The sequence below is a fragment of the Triticum aestivum genome, chromosome 2A, assembly GCF_018294505.1.
Source record: "Triticum aestivum cultivar Chinese Spring chromosome 2A, IWGSC CS RefSeq v2.1, whole genome shotgun sequence".
In the NCBI taxonomy this organism is placed as follows: domain Eukaryota; kingdom Viridiplantae; phylum Streptophyta; class Magnoliopsida; order Poales; family Poaceae; genus Triticum; species Triticum aestivum.
The window spans coordinates 414,390,260-414,414,048 of NC_057797.1; the positions used below are offsets into that span (position 1 = coordinate 414,390,260).

The 23,789-nt window shown below is 41.7% G+C and overlaps 1 pseudogene; it reads right to left on the bottom strand.

Annotated features, from left to right (window-relative positions):
- Nucleotides 1–7,158: 7,158 nt before the first annotated feature.
- LOC123188844 (sister chromatid cohesion protein SCC2-like) lies at nt 7,159–22,626 on the bottom strand (annotated as a pseudogene).
- Nucleotides 22,627–23,789: the final 1,163 nt, after the last annotated feature.

Sequence of the window (23,789 nt, forward strand, 5' to 3'; positions counted from 1 at the left end):
TCTCCGTCAATCGGAGTGACAAATCCTAATCTTGATCTATGTCAACTCAACAAGTACCATCAGAGACACCTGTAGAGCACCTTTATAATCACCCAGTTACGTTGTGATGTTTCGTAGCACACAAAGTGTTCCTCCGGTAATCGGGAGTTACATAATCTCATAGTCATAGGAACATGTATAAGTCATGAAAAAAGCAATTGCAGTAAACTAAAATGATCAAGTGCTAAGCTGACAAAATGGGTCAAGTCAATCACATCATTCTCCTAATGATGTGATCCCGTTTATCAAATGACAACTCATGTCTATGGTTAGGAAACATAACCATCTTTGATCAACGAGCTAGTCAAGTAGAGGCATACTAGTGACACTCTGTTTGTCTATGTAGTCACACATGTATCATGTTTCTGGTTAATACAATTCTAGCATGAATAATAAACATTTATCATGATATAAGGAAATAAATAATAACTTTATTATTACCTCTAGGGTATATTTCCTTCAGCATTACAGAACGAGTAAAGATACTTGCCGGTAACGAGATTGAACTAGGTATTGAGATACCGACGATCAAATCTCGGGCAAGTAACATACCGATGACAAAGGGAACAATGTATGTTGTTATGCAGTTTGACCGATAAAGATCTTCGTAGAATATGTGGGAGCCAATATGAACATCCAGGTTCCGCTATTGGTTATTGACCGGAGACGTATCTCGGTCATGTCTACATAGTTCTCAAACCCGTAGGGTCCGCACGCTTAAAGTTCGGTGACGATTGGTATTATGAGTTTTTGTGTTTTGATGTCCAGAAGGTAGTTCGGAGTCCTGGATATGATCACGTACATGACGAGGAGTCTCGAAATGGTCGAGACGTAAAGATCGATATACTGGACGACTATATTCGGACACCGGAAGTGTCCCGGGTGATTTCAGAGAAAACCGGAGTGCCTGATGGTTACCGGACCCCCCCCCGGGGGGGGGGGATAATGGGCCTTATGGGCCTTAGTGGAGAGAGAGAGGGCTGGCCTAAGCCAGGCCGCGCGCCCCTCCCCCTCTGGTCCGAATTGGACTAGGAGAGGAGGGGCGGCGCCCCCTTTCCTTCTCCCTCTCCCCCTTCCTTTCCCCCTCCTAGTAGGAGTAGGAAAGAGGGCAGTCCTACTTCTACTAGAAGGAGGACTCCTCCTGGCGCGCCATAGAGGGCCGGCCGACCTCCCCCCCCCCCCCTTGCTCCTTTATATACAGGGGCAGGGACACCTCTGGACACACAATTTGATCATTGATCCCTTAGCCGTGTGCGGTGCCCCCTCCACCATAATCCACCTCGATCATATCGTAGCGGTGCTTAGGTGAAGCCCTGCGTCGGTAGCAACATCATCGCCGTCAACACGCCGTCGTGCTGACGGAACTCTCCCGTGAGGCTCTGCTGGATCGGAGTTCGTGGGACGTCATCGAGCTGAACATGTGCTGAACTCGGAGGTGCCATGCATTCGGTACTTGGATCGGTCAGATCGTGAAGACGTTCGACTACATCAACCGCGTTCTCATAACGCTTCTGCTTACATTCTACGAGGTTACGTGGACGATACTCTTCCCTCTTGTTTCTATGCATCACCATGATCTTGCGTGTGCGTAGGAAATTTTTTGAAATTACTACGTTCCCCAATAGAACCGTTATGTGATGAAGTCGGAGCATGATTTATTTTTTGATTTTCTTCCTTATGAGTGACGGTCGGGGACGAGCGATGGTCTTTTCCTACCAATTTATCCCCCTAGTAGCATGTGTGTAGTACTTTGTTTCGATGGCTAATAAATTTTTGCAATAAGTATGTGAGTTCTTTATGACTAATGTTGAGTCCATGGATTATACGCACTCTCACCCTTCCACCATTGCTAGCCTCTCTAGTACTACGCAACTTTCATCGGTGCATTAAACCCACCATTTACCCTTCCTCAAAACAGCCACCATACCTACCTATTATGGCATTTTCATAGCCATTCCGAGATATATTGCCATGCAACTTCCACTGTTCCGTTTATTATGACACATACAATCATTGTCATATTGCTTTGCATGATCATGTAGTTGGCATAGTATTTGTGGCTTGGCCACCGTTCATATTTTTTATACATGTCACTCTTGATCATTGCACATCCCAGTACACCACCGGAGGCATTCATATAGAGTCATATTTTGTTCTAGTATCGAGTTTTAATTCTTGAGTTGTAAGTAAATAAAAGTGTGATGATCATCATTTTTAGAGCATTGTCCCATGTGAGGAAAGGATGATGGAGGCTATTATTCTCCCACGGGTTGGGATGAGACTCCGGACTTAAAAAAGAGGCCAAAGAGCCCAAATAAAAAAAAGAGGCCAAGGAGCCCAAAGAAAAAGAGAAAATAAAAAATGAGAGAAAAAGAGAGAAGGGACAATGCTACTATCCTTTTCCAAACTTGTGCTTCAAAGTAGCACCATGGTCTTCATGATAGAGAATCTCCTATTTTGTCACTTTCATATACTGGTAGGAATTTTTTATTATAGAACTTGGCTTGTATATTCCAATGATGGGCTTCCTCAAATTGCCCTAGGTCTTCGTGAGCAAGCGAGTTGGATGCACACCCATTTAGTCTCTTTTTGAGCTTTCATACACTTATAGCTCTAATGCATCTGTTGCATGGCAATCCCTACTCACTTGCATCGATATAAATTGATGGGCATCTCCATAGCCCATTAATTTGCCTAGTTGATGTGAGACTTTCTCCTTTTTTGTATTCTCCTCACAACCTCCACCATATTATATTCCACCTATAGTGCTATATCTATGGCTCATGCTCATGTATTGCGTGAAAGTTGAAAAGGCTTGAGAACATTAAAAGTATGAAATAATTGCTTGGCTTGTCATTGGGTTGTGCATGATGAAATATTTTGTGTGATGAAGATGGAGCATAGCCAGACTATATGATTTTGTAGGGATAACTTTCTTTGGCCATGTTATTTTGAGAAGACATGATTGCGTTATTAGTATGCTTGAAGTATTATTGTTTTTATGTCAATATTAAACTTGTGTTTTGAATCTTATGGATCTGAACATTCATGCCACAATAAAGAAGATTACATTGATAAATATGCTAGGTAGCATTTACACTTCATAAAATTCTTTCTTTTATCATTTACCTACTCGAGGACGAGCAGGAATTAAGCTTGGGGATGTTGATATGTCTCCAACGTATCTATAATTTATGAAGTATTCATGCCATGTTTACAATAATTTTATATGGTTTTGATATGATTTTATTAGAACTAACCCGGACTGGTGTTGTTTTCATCAGAACTACCGTTGTGTCATTTTTTGTGCGGAAATAAAAGTTCTTGGAATGGGCTGAAAATTAACGGTGATTTTTTATGGACCAAAAGAGACCCCCGAAGCACCGGACCTGGACCAGAAGAGTCCCGAGGATCCCACAAGCCAGGGGCGCGCCATGCGGGCTTGTGGGTTCCTCGGGTACCCCCCCCCCCCCCCCCATGACTTGTTTCCGACGCCAAAAAGTCATATAAATATAGAAACCTTCAGAAAGAAACCTAGATCGGAAGTTCCGCCGCCGCAAGCCTCTGTAGCCACGAAAAACCAAACGGGAGCCCGTTCCGGCACCCTGCCGGAGGGGGAAACCATCACCGGAGGCCATCTTCATCATCCCGGCAGCCTCCATGACGAGGAGGGTGTAGTTCACCCTCGGGGCTGAGGGTATGTACCAGTAGCTATGTGTTTGATCTCTCTCTCTCTCTCTCTCTCTCTCTCTCTCTCTCTCTCGTGTTCTTGATCTGGCATGATCTTGATGTACCACGAGCTTTGTTACTATAGTTGGATCATATGGTGTTTCTCCCCCTCTATCTTTTTGTGATGAATTGAGTTTTACCTTTGAGGTTTCACTATTATCGGATTGAATACTTTTATGGATTTGAGAACACTTGATGTGTGTCTTGCATGGGATACCTGTGGTGATAATGGGGTGTTCTATTGATTCACTTGATGTATGTTTTGGCACTCAACTCGCGGATTCCCAAGGTGACATTGGGGTAATCTATGCATAGGGGTTGATGCACGTTTACGTCCTTGTTTCTCCGGTAGAAATCTTGGGGCACTCTTTGAGGTTCTTTATGTTGGATTGAATATTATGAATCTGAAGTTGTTTGATGCATATCATATAATTGGCCCACGGATACTTGTGGTGACATTAGAGTATCTAGGTGACATTAGGGTTGATTAATGTGTATCATATGGTGTTATTTTACTGCGAACTCTAGGGATGTTTGTGACACTTATAGGAATAGCTCAATGGATTGACCAGAAAGAATAACTTTGAGGTGGTTTCGTACCCTATAAGCAATTTCATCTTATGTTCTCCGCGATAGGAACTTTGGAGTGACTCTTTGCCGCATGTTGAGGGATTGGCATATGATTTAATTATGTTATCATTGTTGAGAGAATTTGCACTAGTGAAAGTATGAACCCTAGGTCTTGTTTTCAAGCATTGCAATACTGATTTTCCTCACTTTTACTACTTGCCACCTTGATGTTTTTATATTTCTTGGATTACAAAAACCTATATCTACTATCCATATTACACTTGTATTACAATTTCTTCGCTGAATTAGTGCACCTATACAATTTACCATTGTATTGGGTGTGTTGGGGACACAAGAGACTCTTTGTTATTTGGTTGCAAGGTTGTTTGAGAGGGACCATCTTCATCATACGCCTTCCACGAATTGATAAATTTTAGGTCATCCACTTGAGGGAAAATTGCTACCGTCCTATAAAACTCTGCACTTGGAGGCCCAACAGAGTCTACAAGAAGAAAGTTGCATAGTAGACATCACTTACCGTCATGGGAGACGGCAGCGACGGCCTGCTGGTGCCAGAGACAAGGAAGATGAGCCACGCCAGAGACAAGGCGGACGAGACAGAGGCGGTACCAGGATATCTGCTTTCAGTATCGGGTGTCTATAGGCCAACGCATCATATGTCTACATGCCAAGTTATCAAAAGGCTACTTTTACACTTAGGCCCCATTGGTTCCTCGTTTTGGAGCCCAATACACCTGTAAAATATACCCTTGTGAAATACAAACGAATGGGCCTCGCTTTGGTGCTTGGCATGTCGTTTTTTGGCTGTAAATTTTACACCGGTTTTCACACTTACCCCTCTATTAGGTCGGTATTCGATACAGACCAGCGCCCGTCGTTTTCCCCACCTCACTTCTTGAGGCTTAGATTGAGGTTGCGCCGGGTGTCCACAAGGGGGTGAAGCGACGGTGTTCATGACGGCAACGTGGTGAGACGCCGAAGACGTTGGCCATGATGGGGGTTAAGCACGCCGACGGCGGTAACTCACTCCTGACCGCGACGCGGAGATGACGACTCGCTCCTGGCCGTGATGGCGACGTTGGCCGGCAGTCGTGACCTGACCGTGACGGTGAATCGCTCCTCCTCCTCCAAGCGGCCTCCTCTGTTAAGCCCTGCTTGGAAAGTCTCGTGTTGCAACCTGGGCGACATGCATTTTAGAAGCGGGTTGAAACCCGAAGCCAAGAACAGATTATAGCCGGATTGAAAATACCACGAAATGTATTTGGCCGGAGGCTGGTATAATACAGGTGTAAATTATTATAGGGGTGGCAGAAAAACTACATTCCAAGTGGGATCTTAGGGTGTTTCAGTCACGAAGTGGAACGGCATGGGTCGGACCCGTCCCTGGGCCAAGTTCCAGTGTTCGGTACAGAATCGGAACAGAACGCACTCATTCCCACCGAAACGAAAAATTCATTCCATTCCATTCCACCAACCAAACATAGAGATGTAACCGTTCCATTCCAACTCACTCTTCGTAGTAGACATAAAGATGGAACCATTCCATTCTTGTGGAATGTATCCATTCCATTCCATTCCACTTGATTCTTCAACCAAACACACCCTTAATGGACCTGATTTTTTTTAAGACTTAATGGACCTGTTTGAAGTAGGGCTGGACTAACGAGCTACTCAGCTCATTAAGACTCGGCTTGTTAAGGCTCGTGATCGTTAAGGCTCGGATTGTTAAGTTCGTTAAGGATAACAAGCTAAATATAAAGATTGGCTTGGTTCGTTATATGTTCACGAGTGCTCGCGAGCAGCTCGTTAGGAAAATGCATCAGTAGACAAGATACATCACATGCATATAGATACAAACATACATAGGTACAGCCAGTAGGATTCGATAAATGGAGAATATGAAAAGACGAGAAAGATATGAATGTGGCAAATAGCCCGTCCATAGACTTAGGAGTGATCGAAGTCACCAAAAAATTCTCTATAATGAACAAACTCATGCTACTACCGAGCTTAACGAGTAGCTCACAAAACTCGCAATCATGATCATTTAACTTGTTAGTGCTAATGAGCAAAAATTGTTGCTCGGCTCGGTTCATTAAGAAAACGAGCCTAGCTCAAACGAGTCGAGCAGCCGAGCGCTCATTAGACTCACCGAGTTTCGAGCTTTTTGTCCAGCCCTAGTTTGAAGTAGGCACGAACAACCAAACACACCCATGACATAGCCCATAGTCTAGCACAATCAGGCAAGGTGAGTCTAGTGGGTTTATCGAGTCGATGCCTTCCTAAGCTTCAGCCTCGCTCGAGCGTGATTGTATGAGCGTTATTACCTGATCCATAAAGCTCACCCTTCCTTCAAAAAATATGCATATAGTAGAAAAAAATACTGAAGGTTTACGGTGAATTTAATAAAACTAACTTAGTGTTGTAGTAGATGTTACATGTATCTTTCTATGGGCTTTTCAGAGTAAGAAGTTTGATTTAGTTCAAAACTAGAAAGTTTACTGATTTACTTCCTTCATTTCAGAATATAAGATGTATTGGTTTCCATGCAAGTCAACCATTTAAATGTTTGACCAAAATTATAGAAAAAATAACAATATCTACAATAACTAATAGATAAAATATAAAACTACTTTTCATGATGAATCAAATGATATAAATTTCACATTGTGGATATCGATATATTTTTCTAAAAAGTCAGTCAAACATGCACTCGTTTGACTTTCAAAAAGGATACACCTTATACAAAGGAATGGAGTAGTACACATTATTGGTACAATGACCGACCCGGAAAGCAAATGAGATCCTTTCTATCTATCTTTTTCCATTGAATTAGACATGGAGCACAACCTGTTTTAAGTTTTGCAAAAGCCCAGCACAAAAATACAAAAATATAATAAAATGGGCACAGCAAGAAAAGGAGTTCTCCAAGTTAATGGCTCTAAGTAGGTAAAGCTATCTCCCTTCCCTTTCTGCTTCTATATACTAGAATCTCGACTACCACTACCGAATAGTGATGGTATCAGTGATGGTATGAGCCCTAAACGATGACCTATGTCCCCTGCGTGTCAGTCACCTATAAACTTCCCTACAATGTACAGAGCACCAATCACCAGTCATACTTGGACCCTTTGTCTCGTTACTCGGCCACCAGTGACTGCCTGAGCACCGAACTCTAGCACCCTCGGCCCGCCAATCCAGTCATCATCATCAGTGTCATCATCATCATCACCGCCGCCACGACCACCACGACCACCACCACGTCCTCTTGTAACAGCCACTGGCCTTCTAACTTTCGACGAACTTCTTGGAGTCAGACGCTTCTTCTGGACCGTGGCAGAAGTATACAGTACGTAGTCCATGGAATCTTCTCGCAGCAATGTCTTGAAATCCTGTGCATCACAAGTCCCATCAGATGTTAAAGAGTTGTAGGATCATCAAAGCTCAGGCCCAATGCAATTACATTTTCAGAAATGCTACCTGGTACACGAGCGCTACATCCTGCAGGCAGCTCGGCAAACTGATGTTAGTGTTGTTAATGTTAAGCGGGATATTCTGCTTGGAGATTGCTTCACCAGGTTTTGGTGGATCCTTCAGAGAAAATGCCTGTATTGAAATTGGAAATAAATCTGTCATGCAACGTGTCTTCCGAGGACTAATTTCCAAACAAGGGAAAACACACACCTGACAGCGAGCATCAGTTAAACTGTAGACAATTTTCAAATGTCTCTTCAGTTTGAGAAGGAGCTGCAGAGCTATCGCATCATGGCAATCTTCCTGAAAACAAAGGCCTATTTAGTGGAAAAGGAGATGCAAACATGCAAGGATTGCAACCATCTCCGCATCAGTTATATTCTACCAAAATCCCTCAACCCAAAACATATCAAGCTCACCTGAAGTTTGGCCATGTCGACATCTGACGTGCTGCATGAATTATTACGCATCTTTTCAGGACTATCTGCCAGATTCTGGTCAGGATATCCCCCAGGTTCATGCATAACATTATCCACCATATCTTGCTGACCCACCACATCTTGCTGACCCACCACATCTTGCTGCTGATCCATGGAAGTCCAATTCTTCAAATTAGCCTCAATTGCTCCGGCTCTAATTTGAATAACTCGGTTTATATCATAGACCAAGTAAAGTGGTTCATCAGGAGAGGTGAAAGGGAGAGATGCAAGAACTTCTACACAGTAACTGCAATATTCACACAACTTGGAGAGTCAGATACCAAATATTAAGAATAAGAGGATCAACAGGCACATAACTAAATAACTTACACAAGAAAACCAATTGTGGGGTAACTCCGGCTGTCAGATATAAATTTGCGGACTATTGAGTGTACAAATTTGTTTCTTGAATTTCGATTTGCACGGATAAGACGATATATTCTGGATATGCCAGGTTTAACAAATGCAATCGGATTTGATTTCATGTTGGTTGCCACCACGTTATGGTTGCTGACTATGGTCTCGAAGAATCTGAACGACATTTGTAGGCCATCACCTAAGCGGCTTTCAAAAAATGAAGGATACCTGCAAAATAACGCCAATAGGTCAGATCATTTTATCCAATAAAGAAATGGAGAAATGAGAAGTTGAGCCATCGTACTTTTCATTCATATTCATCAGCAAATGATGAGCCAACTTTGAGTTCCCCTCCATAGGGTCAGTTTCAAGTGCTATAAGGTGTGGAACACAAGTAATTGGATGAACTAAACCCTGGCGAAGAACAATTTCAACAATCTGCAAAAAAAAAAAATCACTGTTTTCTACTCGAAAATGAAAAGCAGGAAAGTGCAGAAATCAGTTGAACTAATTCACCTTTAGTGCAGCATGGCGAACTTGATCGTTCATATCCAAGGATCTCTCAAGAATAGAATTCCAATACAACTGGATAATACCACCACAGATGTTGGTGTCTCCCGCTCCAGCAGCAACAGGCACTTCACTCCCACCATTAGTTGCATAGGGTACAGTAGGCTTGCCAGTACTGTCAGCCGTGAGTTGGCTTTCCGCATCACGGAGATACTCATAAAGGTTTTGCAATCCTTGAATCTGGTCAAGTAGGTCCAATTATATATAGAAAAAGCTACGCGGAGCAGAACCCATTACAGGAAAATGTCTATACCTTTAACCTATAATCGACATCAGAAGATAGTGATGCCTCTATCAGATTCAAAATATCTTTCCGTAGCATAAAATCAGGCTTTGCAATAAGTATGTATCCCAAAGCCTGCACGCACACATGAAAATTGTCATTTAATAAGGAAAATTTCATATAAAATATCCAAGCACCCTAAAGAACTAAAGCAACAGTCAAATAGACAGGTTAAGTTACTTGAGTCGTTGCATGTTTCTAGCTACGAGTATCATCAAGTCAAACATTGAGTGTAATAATGCTGAGCACACACCTGCATAGCTCGAACCTTCAAGCTGAAATCATCCTTGCTGAGATACCTTCTCTTGAGCAATTCAAGAATCTTTGGAAAATCAAGTTGGTTTTCCGATGTTGCCAACAGTTTATAACCATATCTAAGGAGCAGGCCGAGACAGAATAATGATCGACCCAACACCTGAGTTTCAACAAGGCAAACTGTCAGCTCATCATATCTAAGCTACATGATAATTCTAAAAAGCACCAACCTACATGATATTGCAAGTAAAAGAAAGTAGGTAAAAGCAAGCAACATATGCAAATGTACTCAATAATCACATGTTCATCAAATTACTGCCACATAACACCATACAACTATGCCAACTGCCCAAAACTACTTCCAAAAGAATGTGGGTTCTGGGGAGGATTATACGAGGCAAGCCTACTTACCCCTGCACAGTGCAATGCAGAGAGGCTGCGTCGAATCTAGAACCTCTTGGCACAAGTGAGTACTTCACCACTCCATCAAACCCATCCTAAACTATGCTTATATGGTGTTATCACCAACAGTAGAGTTATCACCAACAATGGAAATTAAAATAAGTAGAGTTATCATAAAGAGAAGCTTATATGGTGTTACATGCTATGATGTAAATCTGTTTTGACTTTGAGACATACAAGGCACTAGAAAGGATGTAAATGAAGAGAACAATATAAGATTCAAATGTAGCATGCATAGTACATTTCAGATTGCAGTTCACTCAATCAATCAGGTAATCGTACAATACCTGACCATCAGAATTAGGACCTGACAGATGCTTGTAGAAAAGGTTAACGAGGTACTCCAACAACCTCGGACCTCTGCCTGCTGCACTGCTAAGGGCAGAAAGACACCTGTTCATGAAAATGAGCAATAGAGATAAGTAAACATGATCAACAGAAAAGCAAGCAAGCTCAATTATTCATGCAAGAATAAAATGAGATTTGCAGTATTGCATCTAATGTCAGATTTTCATTAGATAATACCCAAGATGCAGATTGTGATGATGCATGCATGGAAAAGGTATGGATTACTTCACTTCTAGATATTATGAGGTGTAATTATGCATACTTGAAAAAGGTACAGACTACAGCATTTTGTGAGTGCTTAACCATGACAAGGGAGATTAGTTTTATGTTATTAACCTTTGTTGATTCGCAACAGTGTAACTTGAGTAGGTTAAGAGTCTGAACACTGACTTGCCCATGGAAGACAGGCTCTGAGGCTTAGTTTAACTTCTAAATTGTCATTGCTTGATCAAAGAACTATATATAAGACAACTGACTTGCTCCGCAAGACCCAAACCTCTATCTGTAATTTCCTAACAAAACTTATCCCTGTCTTTAAATTGATAACCAAAAAAATATCTTTCCTACCGGATAGAATTCTAACTTCATTTGATTTGTTCCTAGTTTCCTACTAACTAATCCAATCGCCATTTTACAGCTACTGCCAGGCTGCAGGGCCCAGAGCCACAACAACAAACAAACAAACAACAACAAAGCCTTTAGTCCCAAACAAGTTGGGGTAGGCTAGAGGTGAAACCCAGAAGATCTCGCGACCAACTCATGGCTCTGGCACATGGATAGCAAGCTCCCACGCACCCCTGTCCATAGCTAATTCTTTGATGATACTCCAATCCTTCAGGTCTCTCTTAACGGACTCCTCCCATGTCAAATTCGGTCTACCCCGACCTCTCTTGACATTCTCCACACGCTTTAGCCGTCCGCTATGCACTGGAGCTTCTAGAGGCATGCGCTGAATATGCCCAAACCATCGCAGACGATGTTGGACAAGCTTCTTTTCAATTGGTGCTACCCCAACTCTATCTTGTATATCATCATTCCGGACTCGATCCTTCCTCGTGTGGCCACACATCCATCTCAACATACGCATCTCCGCCACACCTAACTGTTGAACATGTCGCCTTTTAGTCAGCCAACACTCGGCGCCATACAACATTGCGGGTCGAACCGCCATCCTGTAGAACTTGCCTTTTAGCTTTTGTGGCACTCTCTTGTCACAAAGAATGCCAGAAGCTTTGCGCCACTTCATCCATCCGGCTTTGATTCGATGGTTCACATCTTCATCAATACCCCCATCCTCCTGCAGCATTGACCCCAAATATCGAAAGGTGTCCTTCTGAGGCACCACCTGCCCATCAAGGCTAACCTCCTCCTCCTCACACCTAGTAGTACTGAAACCACACATCATGTACTCGGTTTTAGTTCTACTAAGCCTAAACCCTTTCGATTCTAAGGTTTGTCTCCATAACTCTAACTTCCTATTTACCCCCGTCCGACTATCGTCAACCAGCACCACATCATCCGCAAAGAGCATACACCATGGGATATCTCCTTGTACTAGTAAATGCGCACGTGCAATGCATGTTAATATTTAGGCAATATATTAATTGCACGTGGATATTATGTATGCTATTATTTGTGTGTCAATCTTGTGATTAGTGCAATATTTGGTATGATATTAATTGCACGTTAAACACGTTAAACACTCGCCATCGGAGCAGTCTAGGTCGTTGGATTAAATTAGTTCGATGGCCGAGATCAGTTGGATCTGCTCCTTTGGGTCTTTTTATATTGGTATAGATATTCCTTGTGACCTCATCCATCACCAAGGCAAAAGGATAAGGGCTCAAAGCTGACCCCTGATGCAGTCCTATCTTAATCGGGAAGTCATCAGTGTCGACATCACTTGTTCGAACACTTGTCACAACATTATCGTACATGTCCTTGATGAGGGTAATGTACTTCGCTGGGACTTTGTGTTTCTCCAAGGCCCACCACACGACATTCCGCGGTATCTTACCATAGGCCTTCTCCAAGTCAATGAACACCATATGCAAGTCCTTCTTTTGCTCCCTATATCTCTCCATAAGTTGTCGTACCAAGAAAATGGCTTCCATGGTCGACCTCCCAGGCATGAAACCAAACTGATTTTTGGTCACGCTTGTCATTCTTCTTAAGCGGTGCTCAATGACTCTCCCATAGCTTCATTGTATGGCTCATCAGCTTAATTTCACGGTAATTAGTACAACTCTGAACATCCCCCTTGTTCTTGAAGATTGGTACTCCCTCCGTTCGGAATTACTTGTCGCGGAAATGAATGTATCTAGACATATTTTAGTTCTAGATACATCCATTTCCGAGACAAGTAATTCCAAACGGAGGGAGTACTAATATACTCCATCTCCATTCTTCTGGCATCTTGTTTGCCCGAAAAATGAGGTTGAAAAGCTTGGTTAGCCATACCATCGCTATGTCCCCAAGGCCTTTCCACACCTCAATGGGGATACAATTAGGGCCCATCGCCTTGCATCCTTTCATCCTTTTTAAAGCCTCCTTGACCTCAGACTCCTGGATTCGCCGCACAAAACACATCAAAGGAGCCGTCCAGCGCAATGGTAGAAATCTCATTCCCCATTGAACAGCTTGTCGAAATACTCCCGACATCTATGCTTAACCTCCTCGTCCTTCACCAAGAGTTGGTCTGCTCCTTCCTTGATGCATTTGACTTGGCCAATATCCCTCGTCTTCCTCTCTCGGATCTTGGCCATCTTATAGATGTCCCTTTCGCCTTCCTTCATGCCTGACCGTTGGTAGAGGTCCTCATACGCCCGACCCCTTACTTCACTAACAGCTTGCTTTGCGGCCTTCTTCGCCATCTTGTACTTCTCTATGTTGTCTGCACTCCTATCCAGGTATAGGCGTCTGAAACAATCTTTCTTCTCTTTAATCGCCTTCTGGACATCATCATTCCACCACCAGGTATCCTTATCTTCGCTTCTCCTTCCCCTGGACACTTCAAACTCCTCCGAGGCCACCTTACGAATGCAAGTCGCCATCTTCATCCACACATTGTCCGCATCGCCTCCTTCCTCCCAAGGGCCCTCCTTAATGACCCTCTCCTTGAACGCCTGAGCTACCTCCCTCTTGAGCTTCCACCACTTCGTTCTAGCGACTTTGGCACGCTTATCCCGCTGGACACGAATCCGAAAGCGAAAGTCAGCAACCACCAGCTTATGCTGAGGTACAACACTCTCTCCAGATATCACCTTACAGTCTAGGCACGCACGCCTATCTTCTCTTCTCGAGAGGATGAAATCAATCTGGCTAGAATGTTGGCCACTACTAAAAGTCACCAGATGTGATCCTCTCTTTCTAAAGAGGGCGTTAGCTACAATCATGTCGTAGGCTAGAGCAAAACTTAAGACATCTTCTCCTTGATTCCTGATGCCATAGCCAAAGCCCCCATGCACCCCTTCAAAACCTGTGTTAGATGTACCCACGTGGCTATTGAGGTCTCCTCCTATGAAGAGCTTCTCGCCAATCGGTACACTCCTAACCATGTCTTCCAGACCTTCCCAGAACTCCCTCTTGGTGTTCTCATTGTGGCCTACTTGCGGGGCATACACGCTGATAACATTGAGAACTAAGTCCCCAACTATCAGCTTCACTAGGATAATCCGGTCCCCATGTCTACCACTCCATACTTGAGGCTCTTGTTGATCAAGATGCCTACGCCATTTCTGTTTGCGGCCATCCCCGTGTACCATAGCTTGAAGCCGGTATCCTCTACCTCCTTCGCCTTCTATCCCCTCCATTTGGTTTCTTGGACGCAAAGGATATCAACACCTCTCCTCACCGCTGCATCAACTAGCTCCCGAAGCTTCCCTGTCAGAGACCCTACGTTCCAGCTACCTAAGCGAATCCTCCGAGGCTCGACTAGCTTCCTTACCCTTCGCACTCGTCGAGTCAAATGCGAAGACCCTTGCTCATTTTCCACTATATCCGGGCACCGATGTAGCGCGCCACTAAGGATGCGACGATCCGACCCTCGCTCACTTGCCACCGTATCCGGATCAAGATACGGCCCAGAGCCACGCCCATAAAAATTTATTTGAACTTTGGGATATTTACAACAGTCATATCTGCGTCTTTATTCGCTTTTTATATATTGATACAAATTTAGCTAAACATCATATCTAATTTTCCATGGCTATAAAAACTATAACCCAATTTTTTTGTAAATGGGTATCGGATATGGTTTTGCCAGGATAAGTATGGTACCAGTCCATTTCTGTCCTATTTAGATTTTAAAAATGATGAATTTTTGGAGTAATGATGTGGCAGTTGCAAGATGAAACAATGTAAGGTAGACACTGTCAAAGTTCCTGATAAAAAAAACTAAAAGCAATGGAATGAATAAAATTACTTGATACAGGCATGTACAACAGTCAAAAAAGAGTGGCGAACTATCATCTGCTTCAGATCCTGCTCGAGTTCCTCAACCACAGTTTGTGGTGGCTTCCGTATGAGTGGAATAACAGCATCAATCACAAAAATTATACTTTCAAGTAATTGGGCAGTTGATTTACTGTCGACCTGCAGATACAGAAGATGCAGACTGTAATGTATTCGCCTAGCCCTTTACATTCACTTCCACAAAAGATATATCTCGGAATTTCATCGCGGCAAGGAAATGAAAGGAAAAACTTGAGAAATCTTCTTGTTTCTAGTAGAAAAGGACATTCAAACTCACAATGCATAAATTATCACTTGCTCACATGAACAACAATATCATTTTTAAGAAGCATAATCAAAACCAAGGCTCTACCATTTTCAGTAGAGTTATGTAGTACCTATTAGGCTGTTACACATGACATTACAACTTGCCAATATAGACATTTATGCTCTACTGCTCATGTCTGCAGCACAACTAGTAGGGGAACGTGAAACAAAAATACAATTCAGAAGGCATGTGCATTTGTGCAGCAACAGAGCATGGGTGAACCCTGGCCATCAGAAAGAACAGGCAGGAATAACCCATGCATCACAATAGCATGTGAGGAGCTAAAATATAGGGTGTGTTTCATTTGAGCCCAAGGCAACCCCAACAAAAAATTGGCTAGAAATGCTTTGGTTGCCCCTGTTTTGGCCAATTTTGGCAGAAAAAAAAATTAGCTACAGTTGTTAAACTGGTAACATGGCTTTCAGGTCCAAAGCTATGGTAAGAAATATCGATGGCTTTCAGGTCCAACAGTCAAAAATCATAAAACCTCATGGTCATGTGCACGCCTGATCCCCATGCAAGTGACATAAGAGGGCTGCAACAGACTGGAATAAGAGTAGTTCGGTTGTGATATTTCATCATCTACTCCCTCCATTCCTAAATATAAGTCTTTTTAGAGATTACACTACGGACTACATACGGAGCAAAATGAGTGAATCTATACTCTAAAATATGTCTATATACATCCGTATGTAGTTTGTAGTGAAATCTCTAAAAAGACTTACATTTAGGAACGGGAGTATAAGTTAGCCAGTAGTTTAGATTGGATTCCTCCCTTCGAATTAGAGATAAATTGTTAGGCTAACATCCATAAAAGAAGAGACATAAGCTACCGGTGGTATTAAGCAAAAACAACGAATTGTTCTTTCTCCCATCTACTTTTCAGCATCTCAGTCTATAATGTATAATCCCATCTTTCTAACAAAAACGTATCCCACTTCAGATGTCACCACTCAGCACTCCTTTGTGACGACATGACAAACATAGCCAGAAATCTCGAACTTTTTATTTCTTAACGCTACCTGAAATGTGCTATAAGTTCATGTAATAAGCACAAATTACTTTTACAGGAGACGGCACATAGTTCAAGAGAAGGAAACCCATGCTCACCTTATTCTTAAGATACGGTTGAAGTGTCACAACAAACTGAGAGGGATCGGTAACTGGAGTGCAGAGGGTGGGATTCACGATGCAAAATGCTTGCAAGACAAGAACATAAGGAAGCGTGTGGATTTTGGTCTCATTATCAGCTCCCTCCTCAACCTTGACAACAAACATGATTAAGAACCAAACTCAATTATGCAAGATCTAGCTAGTGCAAAATTTTGGTCAAACAAATACCTGCAATATCCTTTCCAATAAGCGCCTGCATATCAATTCACATCGTTTCCGGAGCGATGTCATCATGGATGAGTTAATGCCTGCAGCCTTACTTGACTGCGGGAGGAACTCGAGAGTCAAACTGCGTTTTATAATGGTAATAAGGGGTTGATGATTGGGCATCTTTCTCAACATGTCAACAATTTGCTCTGTCTTTGTTGCGATCTCCATAGGAACTGAACTACCATCAGCAACCAGGTGTTTATGACTCCCAGATGGTTCATCGAACCACAGCTCATAAAATGTTTTGCATACAAGATCCTACAGAGAAAAAATGAAGATATGTTCAAAATTAACTAACATGGACAGTGAAAAGGAACTCAAAGCTTGCAGATTCAAAGATGTTGCATAGCACTTTTTGTGTCAAATGCTTAACCTCTAATATCAGATTTACTTTTAAAGACATCATTGTTAAGGACACTAAAAGACATTTTGCAAGAGAGATTTCATGTGTAAAGAATTCCAGTCATTTACTTTATGTAATAAATATACAATTTTCCTGGTGAGGATGATTTCGATTTTGCAAATGTAGGAAATTTCACATGTAAGAGGGACTAGCTATCTGCCACTACTTTCTTTTGGTATACAGAAGACTGTTTCAGCTCATGCACCAACATACATATCTCACTGAAGTATGAAAACGACAATAAACGGAACATCTATAGTACAATATCAACTCTGGTATCATAACGTGCTGCCATGACTCAGGAGCACCAGTCAATGGTTTCGTACATAAACTTACCTGTACACTTGATTCCTCGTCATTAACACGCGAAATAATCTCCACAAAGGCATGACTTGTATCCGCATTCGGATTTGAAGCACAAAGATCACGGATAATTTTGATCGCACGTTTGCGAACACTTACTCCAGTGTCCTTTATCCGTTCAGCGACTTTTTCAATATACTGTTAATGGGAAGATAAAAGGTTAGTTGCAGAAAAGCAATAACAGCACCCAAGAACATGTCATAACTCATAACTTCATAAGTCCACCAACCTTAAGACCCACATCAGGGTGTGAAGCAATATGCCTTCCAACAAGCTCAAGTGCAGCTTCACGAACAGAAATAGCTGAATCACAAAACCTTCCTTCAACAGCAGATTGGACACGTTTGTCACCCAATACCTCAGGATCAGCTTCAACTATACTGCTGACCTACACAGAATTAAGGCTAACTAGTGATGTCTAATGTCCAAACGAAAATGATGTACATCATATATAGTTTTAAAAGTTTGCGTATACTCACCGCTCTTAAGGCCTTTGCTCTTATCACAGGAGAATTTTCTCTCAAGCTAGCCTGATAAAACATTGGGTATTAATGCCGCAACATCTAACTAAAATCAAACATCGAGAAGCAATACATACCAAAAGGAGGGAAAGAATTTTGTCGAAACCCCGAGAGAACGAGTTCTTCTGGCCAAGTGCCAAGCAAATTTTCTTAGCCCAGTCTCTGGATAATGCCAAGCCACTTCCAGAATCTCGCAGAATCTCCTTAGATTTCAATCTGGCAAGATAGTAGATAATCTTCTCCTGAGAAGATATGTCTTCTTTGTACCACATGCAGAGATAGAACCTGCATACAAAATGGGAATCAATTTCCAGTGACATTTGGACAACAAAAACAAAGGTATCACACTACATACCATCTAGAAAACAGGTTCCCATCATCTTGTGGCCCAGCTTCCTGGAGATAATTCAAAAGTATTTGTTGAACAGTATCCACTGCTGTCACCTCATCAGGTATAGCAGTTTTTTTCTTATGTGCGGTAGATGCTCTTTTGCCCTTTTCTTTATTTTCTAGCTCATAGTATGACTGTAGCACACTGAGCTGTTGCTTGCAAAAGCATAAGGGGCAAACAGAATCACGCTGTAAGTTTTCCTGACTGCCAGCCCCCATACAATCTGAATGGAAACATCTCCCACATACATCACATGCCATATTTATACCTCTTCCACCAAGACAAACACAACATTTATTTTTCAAGATTTTTGAGCTATCATTCTCTGCATCAGTGAGCTCTTGCAGTATCCAAAGCTTCTCCTTGCTACAGATCACAGAATCACGCTTCAATCTTGATGCAATACCACCAAGAAGATCAATAGCAAAGCAGCGAGCAGAAGTGTCCTTTGATTTCAATCCAGCATTTTGGAGCAGCAACACACAGAGAACCTATACATAAGAATAGTACTTGTAGGCATTATGAAATAGACTACTTGAACTAGAATATTCCAATTGTGAATTTTGGTTACAAAAATGCATTAATGCTAAAGCAGCCCATAAACGACATTTACTATCTCAACAATAGCACTGTCATTGCACAGTTTACCTCAAGTATAGGGGCAGCAGCTGGATACTCGGGCAAGTTTAGTACTGTTAGCAAGTCCTGAACGAGATTTTCTATAATCCCTTTGGCTTCTGACACATCTTGAGATTTAGCAGCAGTGAAACGTTGAAGCACATTGGTCCAGAAAAGGCAACAAGCCTCCGTTGCTGCTTCATGGCAGTTAATTGGATAATTAGCATCGACTGAGGCATCAATGATGGTGCTCCAATTTACTGTTCCCTTTAAGCTATCAGGAACATTTGCACTGAACTGAACCAAGTGAACTAGGAGGGCTGTTATCATCTGGATTTGCTTTTGTTCTTCGTCAGCTAGATGGTAAGTTCTAATAGCATTTTTTGAGAACTGCAACTTGCGGACAAGATTAAGTGTTTCATCAACCAAGTAACTCCTGTGTTGTGTGTATGATGAAAAAACCTGTGCAAGAGTTGAAAGGTAAGGAAGGAAATTATTTGGACAACTGAAAGGGTGGGAAATTGTGAGTCAATAAGCAAAGAGCTACCATGCAAATAACACCGATCGCCTTCAATTGTAAAAGCTGCATATTGTCCACCAAGAATGTAGTAAAGCAGGTTTTTGCTAACTGCAGGATACAACTATCTGATAAGCGCACCGTTGTGAGGAGTTCTTTAAGAAAGCCCAATATCAAGCATAGTTTCTGCACAGCAGAATATATAGAAGCAGAAACTCTGACAAAGAAAAGGACAACTGAACTGTATTAGTTCCCCACAAACACTTCATAAAAAACTAGAGAAGGGAAAAATCAAGCATAGATTAATCACATACTTGTTTGCAGAAGATTTCCTCGCACTTAAATTAGAAGCAGTGCGCCTCTTTTTGCTAGCTGGTCCATTTTCCATGTCGTCTTCATCTTCATCTCCTAGATTTGACCAAAAGAGAATATATTGAATGCTATAATCTGTGATGTACACACATAATTTAATCATGACATATAAGTTTAGTAACCACCAAATGGTCACCACAACTCACTAAAGCACTAAATTAGTACATGCAGGTATTAAATGCTATTCTGTGGTGTGCACACATAATTTAATCATGGCAGGCTTCCATTTTATAAATTAAAAAAAAGTTCAGTAACCACCAAATGGTCACCATGAAGCACTAAATTAGTACATACAGGTAAGCAGGGATAATAAATTTTCGGCAAAATTAAACAATCTTATTTTGAAGGAAATGACAAGGTACGATATATGCCCCGAGTCCCCAAGAACATGGATGTATATATCCAACTTAGAGAAATGTGAGTGCAGAACCATGAAAAGCCAAAGATAGTACTTGCAGAACTCCACAAGTGCATGTAGAATTGTGTATTTTTCAATGTTCAAAAGATGGTATAACAAGTACCATCATTAGTGACATTTCCAGCTGGCTTGTAGAGAGCTCGGAAGGTTGGGTTACTTGCAGCCATACAATCCATTATCTGGTGTCTTGAGAAATCAATAATTCGCTCAATAAGCTGATTCAACCAAAGTTCTTATAGTCAGAAACCTCAACAATATGATTCATAACAAGATAGGCAGGAATTCAGAATGTGTGAACCTCTTCTCGATACAGCTGCTTTGGCATATCAGGGTTGGTCATGATTGCTAACGCCGCATGAATGGACTCCAAAGCAGAGAAGACTGAGTGTTCAGCATCTGCAGCATCAGGCTGAAGTCACCCAAGCACTAGTCAGACTACAATATGCAGCATCTTTTATTCAAAGAATACGGAGGGAAGGGCTATAGTGAATAACTCACATTTTCTCTCACGTCTATTGACAATCCTTGAGAACACCGGATCTGCCGGTCTATCACATGTAAGAGACAAGTAAGCGTATCCATGGGAATCTCATGCAACATTCCCTTTGATCGAACATATGTAATTTCATTTACAAGAACCTTCACATCATTCAGTGCAATTGATAGCCAATCATCACCATCTGCATTATCAGGGATTTCTGCTTTTCCACAGAAATCCTCCACCAGCTCACGGAAGTTGGCAATGACTTCTAGAATACATAATCCAAACTCGAATCAGCTGAATGTTTGAAGTAAAACAAGAGGAAGATGGGACATACATGAATTAAAAAAATAAACCTTGACTACTGGGAATGCTGGGGCCAGAACTTGAAGCAGAATTATCTTTCTTCCTCACTTTCGGTTTCCTTGAAGCAACTGAACCTGGTGAGAGTTCATTCTGCAACAGAAAGCATGTTAGCACAAAGACAAAGTGGTCAAAAGCAACTGAACATTGGTAAGACGCAAAACCATTGGTATCTAACATACATGAAGATCCTCTCGGTGTGAGCTGGTGTCATCTGGAGGAAATGCATGATCCTTCCGTGCTTTAGTCAGATTAGGTGCAAGATACTCGAATTGCTTCTCGCGTTCTTGATTTTGATATTCCTGACCATCAAGCAGACCTGAAAAACTTGACCAACGTAACACGGAATTACATAGTGAGACAAGAAAGCTTAATATAGAAATAATATGCAATGCATTAAAACTCCATATGTAAGCTGCATTTTTTTGTTAGGACAACAAATTGTGGGCTTGAATGTTAGGTTCAACAGAAGTTGCACCGGGGTAGAACAAGCAGAGTATATACATTAGCACTGCACTAAAAATGTTTTTAAGTTGACATGACAATACTGAGGGCCAAACTAGCACATTAGTACTCCTATAATATTGCCAGTATAAGAAGAGACAAAATGGAGAAAACATGAAATTTTCTACTCCCTCTGTTCCAAAATAGATGACTCAACTTTGTACTGAAGTTAGTATAAAGTTGAGTCATCTATTTTGGAACGGAGGGAGTACTTCACAGTTCGCATGCGTTACACCAGGAACAGTTCACATAGAAGTGCCCAAAAATAACTTACAACAATAGCACACCATCCAATCTATCAACTTCTATAGAGCCATGTACCATCGATGTTATTAACAGAAAGCAAATTTCCAGAAAGAATCAACCATTTACTTTAAAAAGAGCTTCTTCACCCCAACTGCTCGGGAATCGAACCCTGGTCAGGAGCCACAACCTAGCTCATTACCACCAACGTAGTTCTCGGGTTCAACTCTGGATAATAATTATTAATTAGCTTTCTTTTTTCTTTTCTACAAACTCGATGATCTGAGTATACCAGTTAGATTATATTATTTGCGTGTTTCCCGAAGACAAGGATCACCCAGGAGGACTAAAAAGGGCAGCCCGGTGTACTTAGCTCCCGCTGGCGCAGGGTCCAGGGAAGGGTCCGACCACTTTGGGTCTTTTGTATGCAGCCTTTCCCTACATTTCTGCACGAGGCTGTTTCCAGGACTCGAACCCGTGACCTCATGGTCGGCAACAGCTTTACCGCTGCGCTAAGGTTCAGGAGGACTGCTGAAATAGAAGGTAAGTAGCTGGAGCATAAAATATTTTTAGTGCATATGTATAAACATTTGCATTGAAAACCTACTAGCCTATAATGAATTGGCTCCATATAGACATCCTGCTGTTGCCATGTGGAATTTGCCATGCTCAAACATTTATCTGACACATTGCAGCAAACGCTCACAAGGCAAAGTAGGAACTTTAGAATCTAGATGGTTCTCGGTATAATATTTTTGTATCTGCTGGTACAGTAATAGAAGGACTAGAATTGTTCTGAGGATATGATAAATAAACCATAAATGGCACATTAAGCCGTAAAGGCCTGTTTGGTCATGCTACTTGATTATAACTCGAGGCGGTAACTCTATTTGCAAATGGTCAACTATTTGGGATGATCCCCATTGACAGGACGTTGACATAGCAGGCCAAAATGCTGATGCTGCATTCCCATTTTGAGCAGCAAACAAACATGCTGAAATAGATTTAAAAGAGTGACTGCAACGTTACCATATTAATCTAGAAAATAAGGCTGCTCCTTTTGTGCCTATTTGTTATGGATGCAACTTACCTCTATTGCACGGGGCATATATATGTGTACTTGTGGTACAAGGAAGGAAATGTAGACTAATACGAACTCCTAGACCAATACTAATACTCCTTAACACTATGATCTATCAAAAGCTTCATAGAGCCTGAATTAATAACCATGGTTTTAACAAGTTGCCGTGACCTAAGTATCTATGAAAGATAGGTGACTAACGCCCGGGCAACAACTGAAAAAACTCACTAAAAAGGAGACGATAATTAGTCGAAAACTGGTGATGGCCACTGGCCAGAGCTTCTGCACAAAGAGAGTATAAATAGAGCCAACATAGAATGGAGCATGGAGCTGTGTGGTGCTGCCATAGTCAGATGACAGAAGCCGTGAAGTGTGATGTTTGTGCATAAATGTTTGAGGAAGGCAAGAGTAAAGCGGGCATCAAATGGTTGGGCAAAAATTGATCTCTCCACTTGTACTACCATTAGTCTACTGAGGCCTAATCTGGGGACTTCAGTTACTATCCAAGCCATCAAAAGACATCGTTTAAACAAGTCCAACGAGCTAGGTACCAAATGTGCTAATGCCAACCATTAATTGAAATATATATAGTCAGACTATTCATCACCCAGGATAAAGAATAACCTTTTTACGTCCTGTAAATTTTGTCTTACGTCCGAAGTGAAAAGAAAAGGTAAGAAAATGTATGCCGGTCGAAAAGGATATTTTACATGACGTAAAATTACGAATGTAAAATATAGTACAAAATATACATATAAATGTAA